Source organism: Neovison vison, chromosome 11, assembly GCF_020171115.1.
Source record: "Neovison vison isolate M4711 chromosome 11, ASM_NN_V1, whole genome shotgun sequence".
NCBI classification, from domain to species: Eukaryota; Metazoa; Chordata; class Mammalia; order Carnivora; family Mustelidae; genus Neogale; species Neogale vison.
Window position 1 is genome coordinate 164,420,812 of NC_058101.1, and position 19,159 is coordinate 164,439,970.

General features: G+C 38.8%; 1 protein-coding gene and 1 pseudogene across 3 annotated transcripts in view; one reads left to right on the top strand and one right to left on the bottom strand.

The window, feature by feature from the left end:
* Nucleotides 1–19,159, bottom strand: part of PPP3CC (protein phosphatase 3 catalytic subunit gamma) — a 96,780-nt gene that overhangs the window by 63,952 nt on the left and 13,669 nt on the right. The gene's annotated exons all lie outside the window — the stretch shown is intronic.
* Nucleotides 63–163, top strand: LOC122890737 (annotated as a pseudogene).

The window sequence follows — 19,159 nt, forward strand, 5'->3', positions numbered from 1 at the left end:
CAAATTCAAAATCACAGGATTTTAAGAAATTTCAAAAACAGTTTTAGAAGTTAGAAAATTGGGTGCTCACTTCAGCAGTACATGTACTAAAATTAGAACAATACAGAGATTAGCATGGCCCCTGAACAACGATACACAAATTTGTGAAGTGTTCCACAGTTTTCAGATGCAGTGAAAAGAAGGAGCAAACACACTCCAATGTTCATAGCAGCAATGTTCACAACAAGCAGACTGTGGAAGAAGTGGAGATGTCCTTCAACAGATGAATGGATAAAGAAGTGGTTCAAATATAATGGAATATTCCTCAGCCGTCAGAAAGGATGAATACCTACTATTTGCACTGACATGGATGGAACTTGAGGGGATGATGCTGAGTGAAATAAATCAAGCAGAGAAACACAATTATCATATGGTTCCACCCATATGTGGAACATAAGGAATAGAATGAAGGACCACAGGGGAAGGGAGGGAAAACTGAATGGGAAGAAATCAGAGAGGGAGACAAACCATGAGAGACTCTGGACTCCTAAAAACAAACTTTAAGGGTTACAGAAGGGAGGGGGGTGGAGGGATGGGGTAACCAGATGATGGGTATTAAGGAGGGCACGTATTGTGATGAGCACTGGGTGTTATATTCAACTAATGAATCACTGAACACTACAACAAAAACTAATGATGTACTATATGTTGACCAACTGAACATAATAAAAAAAGGTTAGAAAATTGGGGACTGGGATGCCCTACATTAATTTTCATTAATATCACATATTAAACTAAAAACAGTTACATGCTAAGCCTTAGGCTAGACACAGCAAAATGTGTTACTAGATTAGTTTTCTAATTTTGAGCTATTATGAATAAAGTTGCTATGGGAGCACCTGGCTGGCTCAGTCAGTGAAGCAAGTGATCCTTGATCTTGGGGTCATGAGTTCAAGCCCCATGCTGGGTGTGGGGATTACTTTAAAAAATAAAATAAAATGAATAAAAGTTGCTATGAACACTTTTCTATCTATCTTACAGTGGACATAAACACTCCTCTCTCTTGGGTATATATTCAGGGGTGGGATTGCAAGATAGGGGGTAGACGTAAGTTTTGTCAAACAGTTCACCAAAGGCTTATACTATTTTATTCACACCAGTGAGTTGTGAGGGTTCTAGTTTCTCTATAGCCTTGCCAACATTTGGTATTGGTTAAGCTTTTAAATTTTATTCAACAATAGTGAGTGTCTACAGGTACCTCTTTGGGGTTCTAATTTACAAATCCATGATGAAAAATAATGTTGAGGGGCGCCTGGGTGGCTCAGTGGGTTGAGCCGCTGCCCTGGGCTCAGGTCATGGTCGCAGGGTCCTGGGATTGAGTCCCGCATTGGGCTCTCTGCTCATCTGCTGAGCAGGGAACCTGCTTCCCTTCCTCTCTCTTTCTGCCTGCCTCTCTGCCTACTTGTGATCTCTGTCTGTCAAATAAATAAAATCTTAAAAAAAAAAAAAAAAAAAAAGACCTCTTTTGGTGGCGGCAGGGGGCGCCTGGGTGGCTCAGTCAGTTAAGTGTAGAACATTGGTTTTTGACTCAGGTCTCACGATCTTGGGTCATGAGATCCAGCCACATCAGGGGCCCACCCTCAAGAGTCTGCTTAAGATTCTCTCCCTCCCTTTCCATTTTGGCCCCTCCCCCTACCAGCACACATGTGCTCTTTCTCTAAAATATTATTTTTTTAAAAAAAGACCTCTTTTTGGGGTACCTGGCTGACTTAGCTGGAAGAGCATGTGACTTGTTCTCAAGATCGAGTTCAAACCCACATTGGGCATAGAGATTACTTAATAAAACTTTAAAAAAAAAAAGAAAAAGAAAAAACTCTTTTCAAAGCAGTTTCCTCTCCTGAGCTGCTGTCCCACATAGGGATGCCAGAGCCAGGGTATCCTATCCCAAGCAAGAAGATGGAAGAGCCAGTGGAAATGCTGGTATCCTTGATACACTGATGATAATAAAAAACAGTGAAAACTCAGCTGTCAGGGACCCTTAGGGAGTAAGTCAATTTGGATAGATGGTGGCGTTGTTGTTTTTTTTATAAACTATTCATTAAATATTGATTATGAGCCTGTACCAATACATATATACACACAAATATATACATATACATACACATGTACAACTTTGAAAATAAAAGAAACATTTATGAATCTAAAACTCCTACAGAGTGAACTCATTTTTTTTTTTTTAAATTTATTTTATTTTAGAGAGAGAGTATATACATGCCAGGATGGGGGCAGAGGGAAAGAGAGAAAGAGAATCTTAAGCAGGCTCCCTTCCGAGCAGGGTTCAATCCCACGACAGTGAGATCATAACCCGAGCTGATATAAAGAATCGGATGCCCTAACACTAAGCCAACCCAGTGCCCCAGTGAAGTCATTTTTAAAGGTTAAGACACAAAAAACTACTTAGCAATATATAATATATTGAATGCCTCTTACTTAAAATCTATAAGTGTTCTGGTGGTAATTCTACTGAAAATAAAGCCATACAATAGGATCTAAACTGTGACTAAAGAATACATTACAAAAGGCACTAGGGAAATATACCCAAGAATTAGTGCTGGTAGTGCTAGTACTAGTGCACTGATTTTTTTATTCTTACTTTCCTGTTTTTTTTAACCTTTTTCAATGACTGTATTACTTTTATAATCAAAGACAAACATATACTTAACAAGTCAGCATATGTAATTATTTCATATACTATATGATTATGATGATATTTTAACTGAACAAAAAAACTGTAAGAAAATGATGAAAAGTATAAGGAAGAGTACACTACAGATGGGTTTGGTTTTTTTCTATCTGCTTTGCCCTACATTCCATTTTTTCCAAGTTTTATAGACTTTATTGAAAGAAAAGTAACAGGGCACCTGGGTGGCTCAGTTGGTTAAGCAACTTGCCTTCAGCTTGGGTCATGATCCTGGAGTCCCACGGTGGAGTCCCACGGTGGAGTCCCACATCAGTCTCCCTGCTCAGCAAGGAGTCTGCTTCTTCCTCTGACCCTCCCCCTTCTCATCCCACTCTCATGCTCTCTCTCTCAAATAAAGAAAATCTTAAAAAAAAAAAAAAAAAAAAAAAAAGAGGGGCACCTGGGTGGCTCAGTGGGTTAAAGCCTCTGCCTTCGGCTCAGGTCATGATCCCAGGGTCCTGGGATTGAGCCCCACATCAGGCTCTCTGCTCGGCAGGGAGCCTGCTTCTCCATCTCTCTCTGCTTGCTTGCCTACTTGTGATCTCTGTCTGTCAAATAAATAAATAAAATCTTTTAAAAAAAAAGAAAAGAAAATGGTTTAAAAAAAAAAAAAAAGTAACAGATGCCAAGACCAAACAACAACAACAACAAAAACCACAAAGCAACACCATTGGCAATAGCTTTCCCAATGGTAATCAGTTTTATACATAAATAAGACTTTTCTCAGATCAGCAGAGCTGTATCCCAAACTGACTCTTACCAGTAATAATGAAAAATTCAACCTCAAACTTAAGTTACACCTAAAACCACCAAGAGTTACTAAGATGACAGAGAGGCTTATGCTTCAGAGCATTAAAAAGACATTATGGTAGGCAGGGGGTAGGCCTAAGATTTCTGGCCCATGGTATACACACATTTTCTCCCAATTATTCCATCAAACAATAATGTAGGTACTGCTGTGAAAGGAGTCTGCAAACATAATTAAGGTCCCAAATCAGGTGACCTTTAAATAAGATTATGCAGGTGGGGGCGCCTGGGTGGCTCAGTGGGTTAAGCCGCTGCCTTCGGCTCAGGTCATGATCTCAGGGTCCTGGGATCGAGTCCCACAACGGGCTCTCTGCTCAGCAGGGAGCCTGCTTCCCTCTCTCTCTCTCTGCCTGCCTCTCCCTCTACTTGTGATTTCTGTCAAATAAATAAATAAAATCTTAAAAAAAAAAAAAAAGATTATCCAGGTGGGCCTGATCTAATCATATGAGACCTTTAAATCTGGATCTAGAGGTAACATACATAAGATTTCAGAGAGTTGAAGTATAAGACAGATTTCATTTGCAAGTTCTGCATTGTTGGCTTCAAGACAGAAGGGACCATGTAGCAAGGAATGCAGACAGTCTCTAGAAGTGACCCCTGATTGAAAGCCAGCAAAAAATAGGGACTTCATTCCTACTACCACAAGAATTGCCAACAACTTGAATGAGCTTAAAAACAGATTCTCCCCCAGAGGCTCCACGTGAAAACTCCATCTGTTGTGCTCTTTGATTTTAGCCTTTGAGATCCTGAACAGAGGAGTCCATGCTATGATTGGACTTTTGACCCACAGAACTTTGAGCTAAAAATTGGTTGCTCTTTTCAACCACTGAGTTTGTGGTAATTTGTTACACAGCAATAGAAAATGAATGCAAAATTCTTAGAGTCGAAATTCTTTTCTATAACTTTCAACAATTATAAATACAGCTTTAAATACAGGAGAAACTAACACAGGCTGTCTCTTAGAATTGCAACAAAAGCCATAATGTATAACTGTGCTATGACTCATAAAACAGATAAATTGAACCAAACCAAACCACAACATGCATCACAGACCATCTAACCTCAAACTCCATTTTTTTTTTTTTCCATTTTTCTCCCTATCTATTTCACCCACCCCACCCCAACCCCACATACCTCCTCTCTGGCAATCACCAGTTTATTCTCTATTTTTTTGTCTGTTCATTTGTTTTTGTTTTTTAGTTTCCACATACAAGTAAAATCATACGGTATTTGTCTTTCACTGTCTGGCTTATTTCACTTAGCATAATACCCTTTAGGTCCATCCATATTGTCTCAAATGGCAAAATCGAATTTCTTTTTTATGGTTAAGTAATATTCCTGTGTGTGTGTGTGTGTGTGTGTGTGCGCACACGCGTGTGCACGTGTGTACCCCACTTCTTCATTCATTCATCTACTGATGGACATTTAGGTTTAGACTGCTTACATAACCTGGCTATTAAAAATATGCTGCAATAAAAACAGGGATACATGTATCTTTTCAAATTGGTGTTCTCATTTTCTTTGGGTAAATACCCAGTAGTGGAATGACTGGATCATATGGTATTTCTATTTTTAACCTTTTGAGGAACCTCTATACTGTTTTCCATAGTGGTTGTATCAATACACATTTCCTCCAACAGTGCACAATTACTCCCTTTTCTCCACATCCTTGATGACACTGGTTACTTCTTATGTTTTTTATTTGAGCCATTTGAAAGGTGTGAGGTGATACTTCATTGTGGTTTTCTGATTTGCATTTCTCTGATGATCAGGGCTGTTGAAGCATTTTTTTCATGCATCTGTTGGCCATGTCTTCTTTGGAAAAATGTCTATTCAGCTCCTCTGTCCATTTTTTAATCAGATTTTTTTTTGGTGTTGAGTTCAAATTCTTTTTCACATCAGACTTCAAATCCATATGTTCCAAGATAAGACCTCACACAAACTAATTTAATAGTAATTGCACAGACACTAGATATGACCTTATACTAGAACTTAATGAGTTCTAGCAACTCATCTAGTTAACAAATTCTAACTAATCCTTGCTCAGATTACAAACTTCCACCCTAAATTCTAACAACAGTCCCTAATCTAACAACAGTCCTCAGTGAGCAGGTTTTCCTAACTGTCCCCCTCTTTTGAGATGGTCCCTCATTCCTCTGGTTCTCTCTGCTTGTTGCAGCAAGTTAAATAAACCTAAGTCTTTTTTTCTTAACTACAAATAAATCCTTGATGATCTTTGGTTTATGGGTGTCCGACTATTTAACAATTGGCATTTCCACTAAGATTCAGCTGACCTCCTTGTTTCTGGGAAGACCTGTGGCTTTGTCATAGCGTGCACATATGTGACCACTTGATTTCCACTTGCTTAAGGCCACCCTGCCTGTAACAGTAAGGTATCTGAGCTTCGATAATTTTGTTGAACGCTTCAGGATCAAGGTAAAAGTTGGGTTCTCTGACTGGAAGTCTTACCAGATTATACTGTTCATGAGTGAAATTTGAATTCTACCTAATTAACAGCATTCCTATCATCTGTCTGCTTTTGAGTATCCTTTTTGTTGTTGTTGTTCTTTAAACTCTACACCCAGCATGGGGCTTGAACTCACCACCATGAGATTAAGAGTCACATGCTCGGGGCGCCTGGGTGGCTCAGTGGGTTAAAGCCTCTGCCTTCCGCTCAGGTCATGATCCCAGGGTCCTGGGATTGAGCCCCGCATCGGCCTCTCTGCTCAGCGGGGTGCCTGCTTCCTCCTCTCTCTCTGCCTGCCTCCCTGCCTACTTGTGATCCTGTCTGTCAAATAAATAAATAAAATCTTTAAAAAAAAAAAAGTTTTCTCAGTCTATATCAATGTCCACTCTGTGCCTCCTCTATCTACTTCTTTCATGTTTTCAGATTATGAATATAACTCGACAAATGGCATAATTTCACCAAGAAAAAGATCTAAATTCTAAATGTCCTCTTGGGAAACTACTGATATGAACAAGATTACCTGAGAGTCACCTTAGAAGGAAAAAGGCACTGTGCCTGGATGGCACTTAAGTTGGTTAAGTGACTGACCCTTGATTTCGGCTCAGGTCATGATCTCAGGGTCATGAGATGGAGCCCCGAAATGGCTTCATGCTCAGTAGGGAGTCTGCTTGAGATTCTCCCTCTTCCTCTCCCTCTGCCCCTCCCCTCCCACACTCTCTCTGTTTCTCCCTAAAAACAAATAAATCTTAGCATATATGGGTGCCTCAGGTCATGATGCCAGGGTCCTGGGATCGAGTCCCACATTGGGCTCCCTGCTCAGCGGAAAGGCTGCTGCTGCTTCTGCCCACCACTCCCTCTGCTTGTGATCTCTTTCTCTCTGGCAAATAAATAAATAAAATCTTTACAAAAAAAAAAACTTTTTTAAAAAAAGAAAAGAAAAAAGGAAACAGAATTCTAATTATCCAATGGTCTACATTCCTTAACATGAAGAAATTTCTAAATGCAATTCAAATTCTTTTTTTTTTTTTTTTTTTAAAGATTTTATTTATTTATTTGAGAGAGAGAGTGTGAGAGAGAGCATGAACGAGGAGAAGGGCAGAGAGCGAAGCAGACTCCCCATGGAGCTGGGAGCCTGATGTGGGACTCGATCCCGGGACTCCAGGATCACGCCCTGAGCCGAAGGCAGTCGTCCAACCAACTGCGCCACCCAGGCGTCCCAATGCAATTCAAATTCTAAAACTGCCTCCTTGAAAGAATCCCCAAACCCCAAGATAAGGAGAAAGTTTAGGGTCATCTGTGTGGTTCAGTTGGTTGGGTGTCCAACTCTTGATTTCATCTTAGGTCCCTATCCCTCTACCCCTTCCCCCATTCATGTGCTCTCTCACTCTCTCCTTCTAAGATAAATAAATAATTTTTTTTTAAAGGAGAAAATTCATTGAAAAAAAAAAAATCAGCCTTGTATAGGCCTCCCTAGCAAGTAGGCCATATTTTGATGTGCCCTGGAGATGTAAAACCTGGGAAAGACTAATTGGCATCACGCTAAAAAGAATTTAGAAATTAATCCTTAAGAAATAATGAAAAGAGGGCACCTGGGTGGCTTAGTTGGTTGAGTGCCTTCAGCTCAAATCATGATCTCGGGGTCCTGGGATCCAGCCCCGCATCAGGCTCCCTGCTCAGGAGCCCTCTCCCTCTGCCGCTCTTCTGCCTGTGCTCTTTTTCTCAAATAAATAAATAAAATCTTTAAAAGAAGAAGAAGAAGAAGGAGAAAAAGAAGAAGAAGAAAAGAATTAATGAATGAAAAGCCCTTATAATTTTTAACTCTCTGGAAGTTATGAGATTATTCAGGTGGTAGAAATACCACTTTCAGAAAATCCTTTTCACTTGGCCCTTAACTGTAACATTGTCTTGCAGTTATACTGATTTCAAATGAATATAAAAGAATAAATGTAATTATTCTTATTATTATGTTATACATTGTTAACTAATCCTATGGTGGTAAATCATTTTGCAAAATACAGGTGTATCAAATTACATATTGTACACCTTAAGTTACATGTTATACGTCAATTATATCTCAGTAAATCTGGTGGGGGGGGGAGAGAAATTTCTGGTTGCACCAATATGTGAAAGAATAGAGTGAAAAAAAATTTTTTTGACAGGATAGGGGCACCTGGGTGGCTCAGTGGGTTAAAGCCTCTGCCTTCGGCTCAGGTCATGATCTCAGGGTCCTGGGATCAAGTCCCACATCGGACTCTCTGCTCAGCAGGGGGCCTGCTTCCCTTCCTCTCTCTCTGCCTGCTTCTCTGCCTACCTGTAATCTCTGTCTGTCAAATAAATAAATAAATAAATCTTAAAAAAAAAAAAAAGAATATATGTAAAGACAAGGGAATGAGAATGTGTAGTATCAGATGTGTTTTTGTTTATCTAGAAATAAAGAGAATAATTTTGTCTTAAATAATAAATGTTGTGTTTCACCACAAAAAAGAAATGGTAATTATATGGTGTTAGACATTGTTAGCTAATCCTGTGGTGGTAAATCATTTTGCAAAATACAGGTGTATCAAATTACATATTGTACACCTTAAGTTACATGTTATATGTCAATTATATCTCAGTAAATCTGGCGGGGGGGGAGAAATTTCTGGTTGCACCAATATGTGAAAGAATAGAGTGAAAAAAAAATTTTTGAGAGTATAGGGGCACCTGGGTGGCTCAGTGGGTTAAAGCCTCTGCCTTCGGCTCAGGTCATGATCTCAGGGTCCTGGGATCGAGCCCCACGTTGGGCTTTCTGCTTGACGGGGAGCTTGCTTCCTCCTCTCTGTCTGCCTGCCTCTCTGCCTACTTGTGATCTCTGTCTGTCAAATAAATAAATAAAATGTTAAAAAAAAAATTTGACAGTATACTATAAAGGTACAAGGTCTGAGAGTAAGTACACTTTATTTGTCTGGGTCCTTAACAGGTGTAAAAAAGAATTTGAAGGGAGAAATAAAATATGTTAAAATTTTTGATAAAATTGGTCAAATATGAGAGTTTATCATAAAAAATAAACAAAATAGGGGCACCTAATTGGCTCAGTTTGTTAAGGGTCTGCCTTCGGCTCAGGTCATGATCTCAGGGTTCTGGGATAGAGCCCTGAATCAGGCTCTCTGCTCAGTAGGGAGTCTGCCTCTGCCCCTCCCCTTCTTGTGCACGTGTTCTCTTTCTTTCTCAAATATCTTTTTTTTTTTTAAAGGTTTATTTATTTATTTGACAGAGAGAGATCACAAGTAGGCAGAGAGGCAGGCAGAGAGAGAGGAAGGGAAGCAGGCCCCCTGCTGAGCAGAGAGTCCGTTGTGGGACTCGATCCCAGGACCCTGAGATCATGACCTGAGCCGAAGGCAGCGGCTTAACCCACTGAGCCACCCATACTGCCCCTCTTTCTCAAATATCTTAAAAAAAAAACAATTACATTTAAAAAATTGCTTAAAAGGGCTTATAAATATTTTTAATGTAAATTCTCCATGAATAAAAAATAAAGTAAAACTAGAATTTAATTTCCTTTTTGTCAAAAAAAGTAAAAGTTATTTTGTGCCTGGATAACACATCCCTTAAATCATCAAAATATTCTGTTAACTCTCTGTGCCTTTTTTTTAAAAAAAATATTTATTTATTTATTTGAGAGAGAGAGCCCAAGCAGGGGGAGCAGCAGGCAGAGGCAGAGGGAGAAGCAGGCTCTCAGGGATAGAGAGCCTAATGTGGGGATCAATCCCACGACTGAGCCACCCAGGTGCCCCTCTCTGTGCTTTTTGAAATACTCATAAATCTTTTGTTTTTTAAGTTCTTTACTTTTGGGGAAAAGTTAAAACATTCCTAATAATCACTGTTGTTAAAGATACTGCCTGGGAACACTTGGCTGGCTCAGTCAGCGAGCATTCGACTCTTGATCTTGGGGATTCGAGTTTGAGCACCAGTTGGAGGTAGAGATTACTTAAAATTTTTAAAAATATAATCTAAAGAAATTAAATAAAGATACTGCCTGTAACTATTTGTTTGGATAGTTATGACTTACATTTTGTCAAATGACAATTCCTTTTGAATTTGTTCTTCTCTAAATTCAGAATAATAAAACTATTAAGATATTTCTCATACCTACAATATTTTGGGGTTTATAAATGATCATTAGGCAACATAAAGATTATTAAAAATGTTTCTAAAAACAAGCCTGGGTGGCTAGTTGGTTAAGGATGTGCCTTTGGCTCAGGTATGATCCCAAGGTCCTGGGATGGAGCCCCACATGGGGCTTCCTGCTCAGTGGGAAGTCTGCTTCCCCTTCTTCCTCTGCCACTCCCCCTGCTTTTGCTCTCTCTCTTCTCTCAAATAAATAAAATCTTTAAAATAAATACATAAATTAATTAATAAATAAAATGTTTTTAAAGGATTACAGAAATTAGCAGCTTTGTTTGGCATCCTCCAACTTTTCATTAATTCAGAAGTATTGTGAGTCTTCTGCTTTATTAAAATTGGGTTAAAAGAAAAAAAACTACCTGATAAAAAAAGTTCAGTCTTCATAAAATTATCATGTGTAAGTTAAATATGTTAAAAGTAAATATGCTACAATGTTTGTGTATCTTTCAGGTTAAAGGAAACAAATATTCATACACAAAGACTAACACAACAGCTGTCTACAAAAAGATTTTTTCTCTAGGCTTAAATAAGCTTGTACTGGTGAAATTCGTAATACATTTTATAGAATAAACCCCTGGCCTGAAGATTTGTCAATTTCCCTTGGTCACAGCATGTTCTTACTTTCAGGATAATCAGTGACTAACTCTTTATAAAACTGATTATGGGGGCGCCTGAGTGGCTCAATGGGTTAAGCCTCTGCTTTCGGCTCAGGTCATGATCTCAGGGTCCTGAAATTGAGCCCCACATCAGGCTCTCTGCTCAGTGGGGAGCCTGCTTCCCCCCTCTCTCTGCCTGCCTCTCTGCCTACTTGTGATCTTTCTCTCTGTCAAATAAACAAATAAAATCTTTAAAAAAAATAAAAAATAAAACTGATTATGTACTTTAGTAGAAGATTTCACTCTCTTCCATTCTGACAATGCTGGTTAATATAACAAATAAACTGAAGCCCAGACTCAGCATCCACAAGTAATTTCTGTTTCTTCCTTACATTCACCTGAAATGGCCAACTGTAATCTAAAGATCAGCAACTGAACTTTGTGGAGACCTATCAAAAGAACTTCTGTAAAGGTATTATAACTATTGATACTACAGAGAATAAATTATGTGCATTGCTGACATCATTGCCATGGTCAGACATTGTGGCTGAGTCTGAATTTCCAAAACTGTTTTGGTCCAAAAGCAGAAAACAATGTGAATAGACTATTTCCTTTTTTTTTTTTTTTTTTTTTTTAAAGATTTGACAAAGAGAGACAGTAAGACAGGGAACACAAAAGGGGAAGTGGAAGAGAAGCAGGCTTCCTGTACAGCCAGGAGCCCAATGCTGGGCTTGATCCCAGGACCCTAGGATCACAATCTGAGCCAAACACAGGCGTTTTAACGACTGAGCCACCCAGACGCCCCTAGACTACTTACTTTTTTTTTTTTTTAATTTATTTATTTGTTTGACAGACAGATTACAAGTAAGCACAGAGGCAGGCAGAGAGAGAGAGAGAGAGGAGGAAGCAGGCTCCCTGCTGAGCAGGGAGCCCGATGTGGGGCTCGATCCCAGGACCCTGGGACCATGACCTGAGCCGAAGTTAGAGGCTTTAACCCACTGGGCCACCCAGGTGCCCCTAGACTGCTTACTTTTAAGATCATCAGAACACAACCTCTGAGATGCTAGAAGCCACAGATTACCATGTACTTTGCATGATTTTGCCCTTTATTCTCTCGGCTATTTTCTTCTTTCTCTGCTAGTTCAAGATTCCAGATGTCGGGCGCCTGGGTGGCTCAGTGGGTTAAGCCGCTGCCTTCGGCTCAGGTCATGATCTCAGAGTCCTGAGATCGAGTCCCGCATCGGGCTCTCTGCTCAGCAGGGAGCCTGCTTCCCTCTCTCTCTCTCTGCCTGCCTCTCTGTCTACTTGTGATTTCTGTCAAATAAATAAATAAAATCTTAAAAAAAAAAAAAAAAAGATTCCAGATGTCAGTAAACACCCTGTCCTTTATTCTTAGTACTACCATGACCTGTATCTCTGACAATCACCATATATAGGACTAAATTTTTCAGACACTGACAAGGTGAACAATCCATATCCAAAATCAAAGGGGAAAAAGTGACTTGCTTAATAAAGGAAGATCCAAATAGATATGGAATACATAGAATATTATTTCAAACTTTAATAGTAACTCTTGTTTGAAGTTTTGTTTGTTGTAAATGCCATGTGTGTGTGATCTCCAGGTTTTAAATGCTACAGTCACATATTATCATGTTAGATGATTTAACAAATCTAAGAAACAGAACAAAGTGGCCTGGTGCTTATAAAGGTCAAAATCACTACCATCAAAAGCTTGATAAACATTCACAACCTATCTAACAATGATACAGATCATTTTTTTTTAAAGATTTATTTATTTATTAGTTCAGAGAGAAAGATCAGAAGTAGGCAGAGAAGCAGGCAGAGGGAGAGGGGGAAGCAGGCTCCCCGCGGAGGAGAGAGCCCGATGCGGGGCTCAATCCCAGGACCCTGAGACCATGACCTGAGCTGAAGGCAGAGGCTTAACCCACTGAGCCACCCAGGTGCCCTAATGATACAGATCTTGACTGATCACTTCCCCTAAATGTTAAGTCTCTCAAAGTCATTAACAAATGATCAAAAGCAGAGACTAAGGATTGAAAGAGAAACCACAAATTGCTCACAAACACTCAGAAAAACACTATGATTTATAAAACAGATAAACTGAACCAAACCAAACCACAATGTGCATTACATACTATCCAAGCTCAAATCTTTTTAAACATTAGCTCGTTATATTCCAATATCAAGACACACTGATACAACTGTAACTCCTGAGGGACTCATGTGTTCTAAAGATAAAGCCACTGACTATTCCATCAACTCACCTAAATTACAGATTCTAGCCAATTCCCACCCAAACTACTAATTTCTACCTTAAAATCACTCCGTGACTAACTCCAGCTCCTAAAACCTTGTATATCTTCTTTGCTAACTCCCCGCTTCTGAAATGCCCCACAGTTATTCTGGTGTGTGCTATTCCCTGCTATAGCAAGCTAAATCAATGTGAACTTGTTTTCTGACCATAGATATGTTCCTGGTGGCCTTTCATAGTAGGCTTTAACATCCTTATGGCAGGCAACTGGCGGCCTAGAATTAGGAATAGGAAAAAGACTTTATGATATATACCTTTTAAAACTCTATACCATGGGGATGCCTGGGTGGCTCAGTGGGTTAAGCCGCTGCCTTCAGCTCGGGTCATGATCCCAGAGTCCTGGGAAGGAGTCCCGCATGGGCTTCTTGCTCGGGAGGGAGCCTGCTTCTCTCTCTGCCTCTGCCAGCCTCTCTGCCTGCTTGTGCTCTCTCTCTCTCTCTCTCAACCTCTCCTTCTGCCTGACAAATAAATAAATGAAATATTTAAAACAAAAAACAAAACAAAAAAACTCTATACCATGTTATTTTATTACATATTTAAAAGAATAAATAAAATAAAATCTACAAATGTATGTAATTCTATTATAAATGAGTCAACCAACAGTAATACCACCAATATCCAATCAGCTACAACTCATCCAGGAATCAGAGTATTGCTGGCTGTCAGCAGACAGAATTCATTACCTGTTTCTAAAAGGCTAAAAAGACACCAGCCCATTAATGGATCATCAATGGGTTATCAACAGATCTTTGTGTCAAAATTCAAAATCCCTTCCTGTTTGGAAGGTAAATCTAAATCAGCCAGCAGTTAGAAGTGATAATTAGCTTTGCATCTTTTGTGGACAAATTTTTATTATACAGGGTGGAACAGCATAATGAAACCCACATAGCAACAATTATCAACCTTCAGCTAATCTTCAAACTGTTCTTAAAGATTTCTCCAAATCAAAGATACTATGTTATAATTCAATGCAAAAGATTTTTTTAAAAACTAAAGAGCACAGGGCGCCTGGGTGGCTCTGCGGGTTGGGGCCTCTGCCTTCAGCTCAGGTCATGATCCCAGGGTCCTGGGATGGAGCCCCGCATCGGGCTCTCTGCTCAGCGGGGAGCCTGCTTCCTCCTCTCTCTCTGCCTGCTTCTCTGTGATCTCCATCTGTCAAATAAATAAATAAAATCTTGAAAAAAAATTAAAAAACAAAATAAAAACTAAAGAGCACAAGTGCACCTTGATCTGGGGATCATGAGTCCAAGTCATAAAATTTTAAAAAATAATAATCTTAAAAAGACTACAAAACAGAAAATAAAAAAATAAATAAAATCTTAAAAAAAAAAAAAAAAGGGGTGCCTGGGTGGCTCAGTGGGTTAAAGCCTCTGCCTTCGGCTCAGGTCATGGTCTCAGGGTCCTGGGACGAGACCCACATCAGGCTCTCTGCTCAGCGGGGAACCTGCTTCCTCCTCTCTCTCTGCCTGCCTCTCTGCCTACTTGTGATCTCTATCTGTCAAATAAATAAATAAAATCTTAAAAAAAAAAAATAAAATAAAAAATAAAAAATAAATAAAATAAAAAATAAAAAACCAATAACTACCACAAAACAGAAACAAATCTCTTAGCGTTCCAAAAACAACTATTTAAAATTTTGGTATGTATTTTAACATCTTAAATATTTAAACAAACTATTTTATAATTACTTGTATTATACAACCCTGTAATCTTTTGAATTTTATAACAAACTACTAAATTTTTCTCATACCAACAAATATTCTTCTATAATTTTCAGACTCTCCACCATAAAGATAATATAATTCACCTAGACTGTTATTAAACACTGCAGTTATTTTTTCTTTGCTATCAGGAAAAGCATAGCAACAAATTACCTTTGTTCATACAAGTTCACATGTTTATCAACCATTTAAATGTATTTATTTATAAATTATCTATAAACATCATATCCTTTGCTTACTTTTCTTTCCTTTTCTATGATTTGCAGTTAAATAAAACAATGACTAAAAACACACCCACACACTAAAGCTAGCAGTAAAAGGCAAATATTTCTTTCCCTAAAGCACACTTTTAAAAGGCATTTCAACTCCAGGCAATGTTTTATTTTATTTACTTACTTATTTATTTATTTGTCAGAGAAAGAAAGCGCACGCACAAGCAGGCGAAGCAGCAGGCACAGGGAGAAGCAGGCTCCCCTCGAAGAAAGGAGCCTGATGTGGGACTTGATTTCAGGACTCTGGAATCATGACCTGAGCAAAAGGCAGATGCTTAACCACCAGAGCCACCCATGTGTCCCTGTTTTTTTTTCTTTTTAGGCAATCTCTACATCCAACGTGAGGCTTGAACTCACAACCCCAGTCAGTAGTATTCTCCACCGACTGAGCCAGCTAGTTGCCCTCCCACAGTATTTTTAAGTAAACTTTATCCTCCTAAAGCAAACTACTAATCCCTAGTACACAAGGAGTCTCAATTTATTTTCTTCTTTCAGGCTTTCAGTACAACTTTGAAATAGTCTATTTTTTTTTAAAAGACTTTATTTATTTATTTGACAGACAGAGATCACAAGCAGACAGAGAGGCATGCAGAGAGAGAGGGGAGGAAGCAGGCTCACCGCTGAACAGAGAGCCCAACGCGGGTCTCCATCCCAAGATCCTGGGATCATGACCCGAGCTGAAGGCAGCGGCTTAACCCATTGAGCCACCCAGGCGCCCCTCATAATAGTCTATTAACTTAAGATCTCATTTTAACAAAGGTAAGTCGTTTGCACTAAATCCTGCATTAATTTTAGGGTAGAGTTTTCATATCTTCTTTTTTTTTAAAATAAACTTTATTGAGGTTTATTTAGGAACAATAAACTACATCCATTAAAGTGTAAAAGTTGGTAAATTTTGACACATGTATATATTTGTCAAAACCACAATCTTGATCAAGATACAGAACATCTCCATTACTACCAAAAGATCCTCTCCTCTGCCCCCAGTACCTCAACCACTGATGTGCTCTCTGTCACTAGACAAATCTGGACTTTTCTAGTTTTATATAAATGGCACTGTCCAGTATACAGTCATTTATGTCTGATTTTTTTCACTAAAAATGTTTTTGTGATTCACCCATGCTATTGCATATATCAGAAATTTGTATGTTTTTATTGCCAAGTAGTACTCCATGGTGAGGATGCAACATATTATAGTTATCCATTTACCTGTTGGATATTTCCTGGATTTTGCTATTATGACCAAAGCTGTTATAAACATATACACATAGATCTCTTGTTTTCATTTCTCTTGGGTAAATACCAAAGGGTAGAATCCCAGGGTAAAATGGAAGGTGCATAATTAACATATTAAGGAAATGTCAAATAATTTTGCCAAGCAGTTATACAACTTTACAGTCCCACCAGCAGTGTATGAAAGTTCCACTTACTCCATATCTTGTCAAAACTAGAAATGTTCAGTTTCAGACATTCTGATCCGTGGTGGTGGTATTTCATTGTAGTTTTAATTTGCATTCCCCAGTAGCTAATGATGCTGAATATCTTCTTGTATGCTACTGGCCATTTGTATACTTTTGTTTATGATTTATCTGTTCAAATCTTTAGTCCACTTTTTTTTTTTTTAAAGATTTTATTTATTTATTTGAGAGAGAGAGAGTGAGAGAGAGCATGAACGAGGAGAAGGTCAGAGAGAGAAGCAGGCTCCCCGTGGAGCTGGGAACCCGATGCGGGACTCAATCCCGGGACTCCAGGATCATGACCTGAGCCGAAGGCAGTCGTCCAACCAACTGAGCCACCCAGGCGTCCCCTTTAGTCCACTTTTAAAACTCTGATTGTCTCATTAGTGAATTTTAAGTTCTTCACAAAGTTCTTATTTATTATATAATATTATATAATATGTAATTATATAATATTATATAATATGTAATTATATAATATTATATAATAAAATACTTTATTATATAATCTTATTATATAAGATTTTGTTTATTTATTTGAGAGCAAGCATTAGTAAGGGGAGGGGAAGAGAAAGAGGGAGAAGCAAACTCCCCACTGAGTGCAGAGTCTGACAATGACCCCCAGGACCCTGAGATCAAGACCTAAGCCAAAGGCAGATGTTTAACACAACTAAGCCACCCAAGTGCCCCCTCCCACCTTTTTTTACAATATGGAGCCCAACAAGGGGCTTGAACTCAGGACCCTGAGATGAGACCCAAGCCAAGATCAAGAGTTGGATACTTAGCCAACCAAGCTTCCCAGGTACCCCTTGCCTTTTCATTTTCTTAATGAAACACACTTAGAAGAACAAAAAAATCTTAATTTTGATACAGTCCAATTATCAGTTTTTATGGTTCATTTTCTTTGTGATCTAAGAAAACTGTCTACTCCAAAGTCACAAAGATTTCTCTTATGTCTTGATTATTACAGCTTTGTAGTAAGTCATTAAATCAGGTAGTCTGAGTTTTTCAACTTTGTTCTGCCTTTTAAAAATTGGTTTGCTTATTCTCAGTCTTAGTTATTTCCATACAAACATTATTTTTTCTAAAGTTTATTTATTTGTAATCTCTACAGCCAACTTGGGGCCTGAAGTCATGACCTCAAAGAGTCTTGTGCTCTACCGACTGAGCCAGCCAGGTGTCCCTCTAAATAAATTTTAGAATCAGCTTACCAATTTCTATTTAAAAATCCCAGGATTTTGGGGCTGCTTGGGTGGCTTAGTTGGTTAAGCAACTGCCTTCGGCTCAGTTCATGATCCCGGAGTCCCGGGATAGAGTCCCACCTTGGGCTCCCAGCTCCATGGGGAGTCTGCTTCTCCCTCTGACCTTCTCCCCTCTCGTTCTCTCTCTCACTCTCTCTCTCAAATTAAAATCCCAGGATTTTTATTGAAATTGCCTTTATTTATAAATCAGTTTGGGGAACTGACATCTTAACAATTTTGCGTTGTCTGACCAAGAACATGATAACTCTCCTTATAGTTTTTTTTTTTTAACGATTTTATTTATTTGACATAGAGATCACAGGTAGGCTGAGAGGCAGGCAGAGAAGGGGGGGAAGCAGGCTCCCCACTGAGCAGAGAGCCCAATGTGGGGCTCGATCCCAGGACCCTGAGATCATGACCTGAGCCGAAGGCAGAGGCTTAACCTACTGAGCCACTCAGGTGCCCCAACTCTCCTTATAGTTAGGTCTTTAATTTCCCTCAGGAATGTACTGTAGTTTTCAGTAAAGAGATTTTATGCATTTTTGTCACATTTATTTCCAAATATTTCGTGGGTTTTAGAAATATTCTAAGTAAAAGTAAAAAAAATTCATTTCCCAATTGTTTGCTGATAGTATATAAAAATACAATTGATTTTGGGGCACATAGGTGGCTCAGTGGGTTAAACCTTTGCCTTTGGCTCGGGTCATGATCCCAGGGTCCCAGGATTGATCCCCATATGGGGCTCTCTGCTCAGCAGGGAGCCAGCTTCCTCCTCTCTCTTTCTGCCTGCCTCTCTGTCTACTTGTGATCTCTATCTGTCAAATAAATAAATAAATAAATAAATAAAATCTTTAAAAAAAAATACAATTGATTTTTATATATTCACCTTGGATCCTTTGACTTTGCTAAATCCTGTTACTACCGGTTATTTGGCAGATTATCTAAGACTTTTTACACAGTCTTGCAATTTGTAAAAAGAAACATTTTTATTTCTTCCCTTCTAATCTATATGCCTTTTTGTTCTACTTCTTGCCCTATTTCAATGGCTAGGACAACCAGTTACAATGCTGACCAGAAGCAGCAAGCAAGGGCATTGTTGCCTTATTCCTAATCTTAGGGATAAAGCACTCAATATTTTACCATTAAGTATGAATTTGTTGGGGTTTTTTCTTAAATGAGCATCAGTTGAAGAAGCTCCCCTATCCTATTCCTAGTTTTCTAAGGTTTGTTTAAATCATGAATGAGTACAGAATTTTTGTCAATTGGTTTTTCTGAATTTACTGAAGTAATCATATGAGTTTTCTCATATGGTTCCCATGGCAGATTATACTGATTGATTTTCAAACCAACTCTGCATTCCTGGGATATACCGTACTTGGCAAT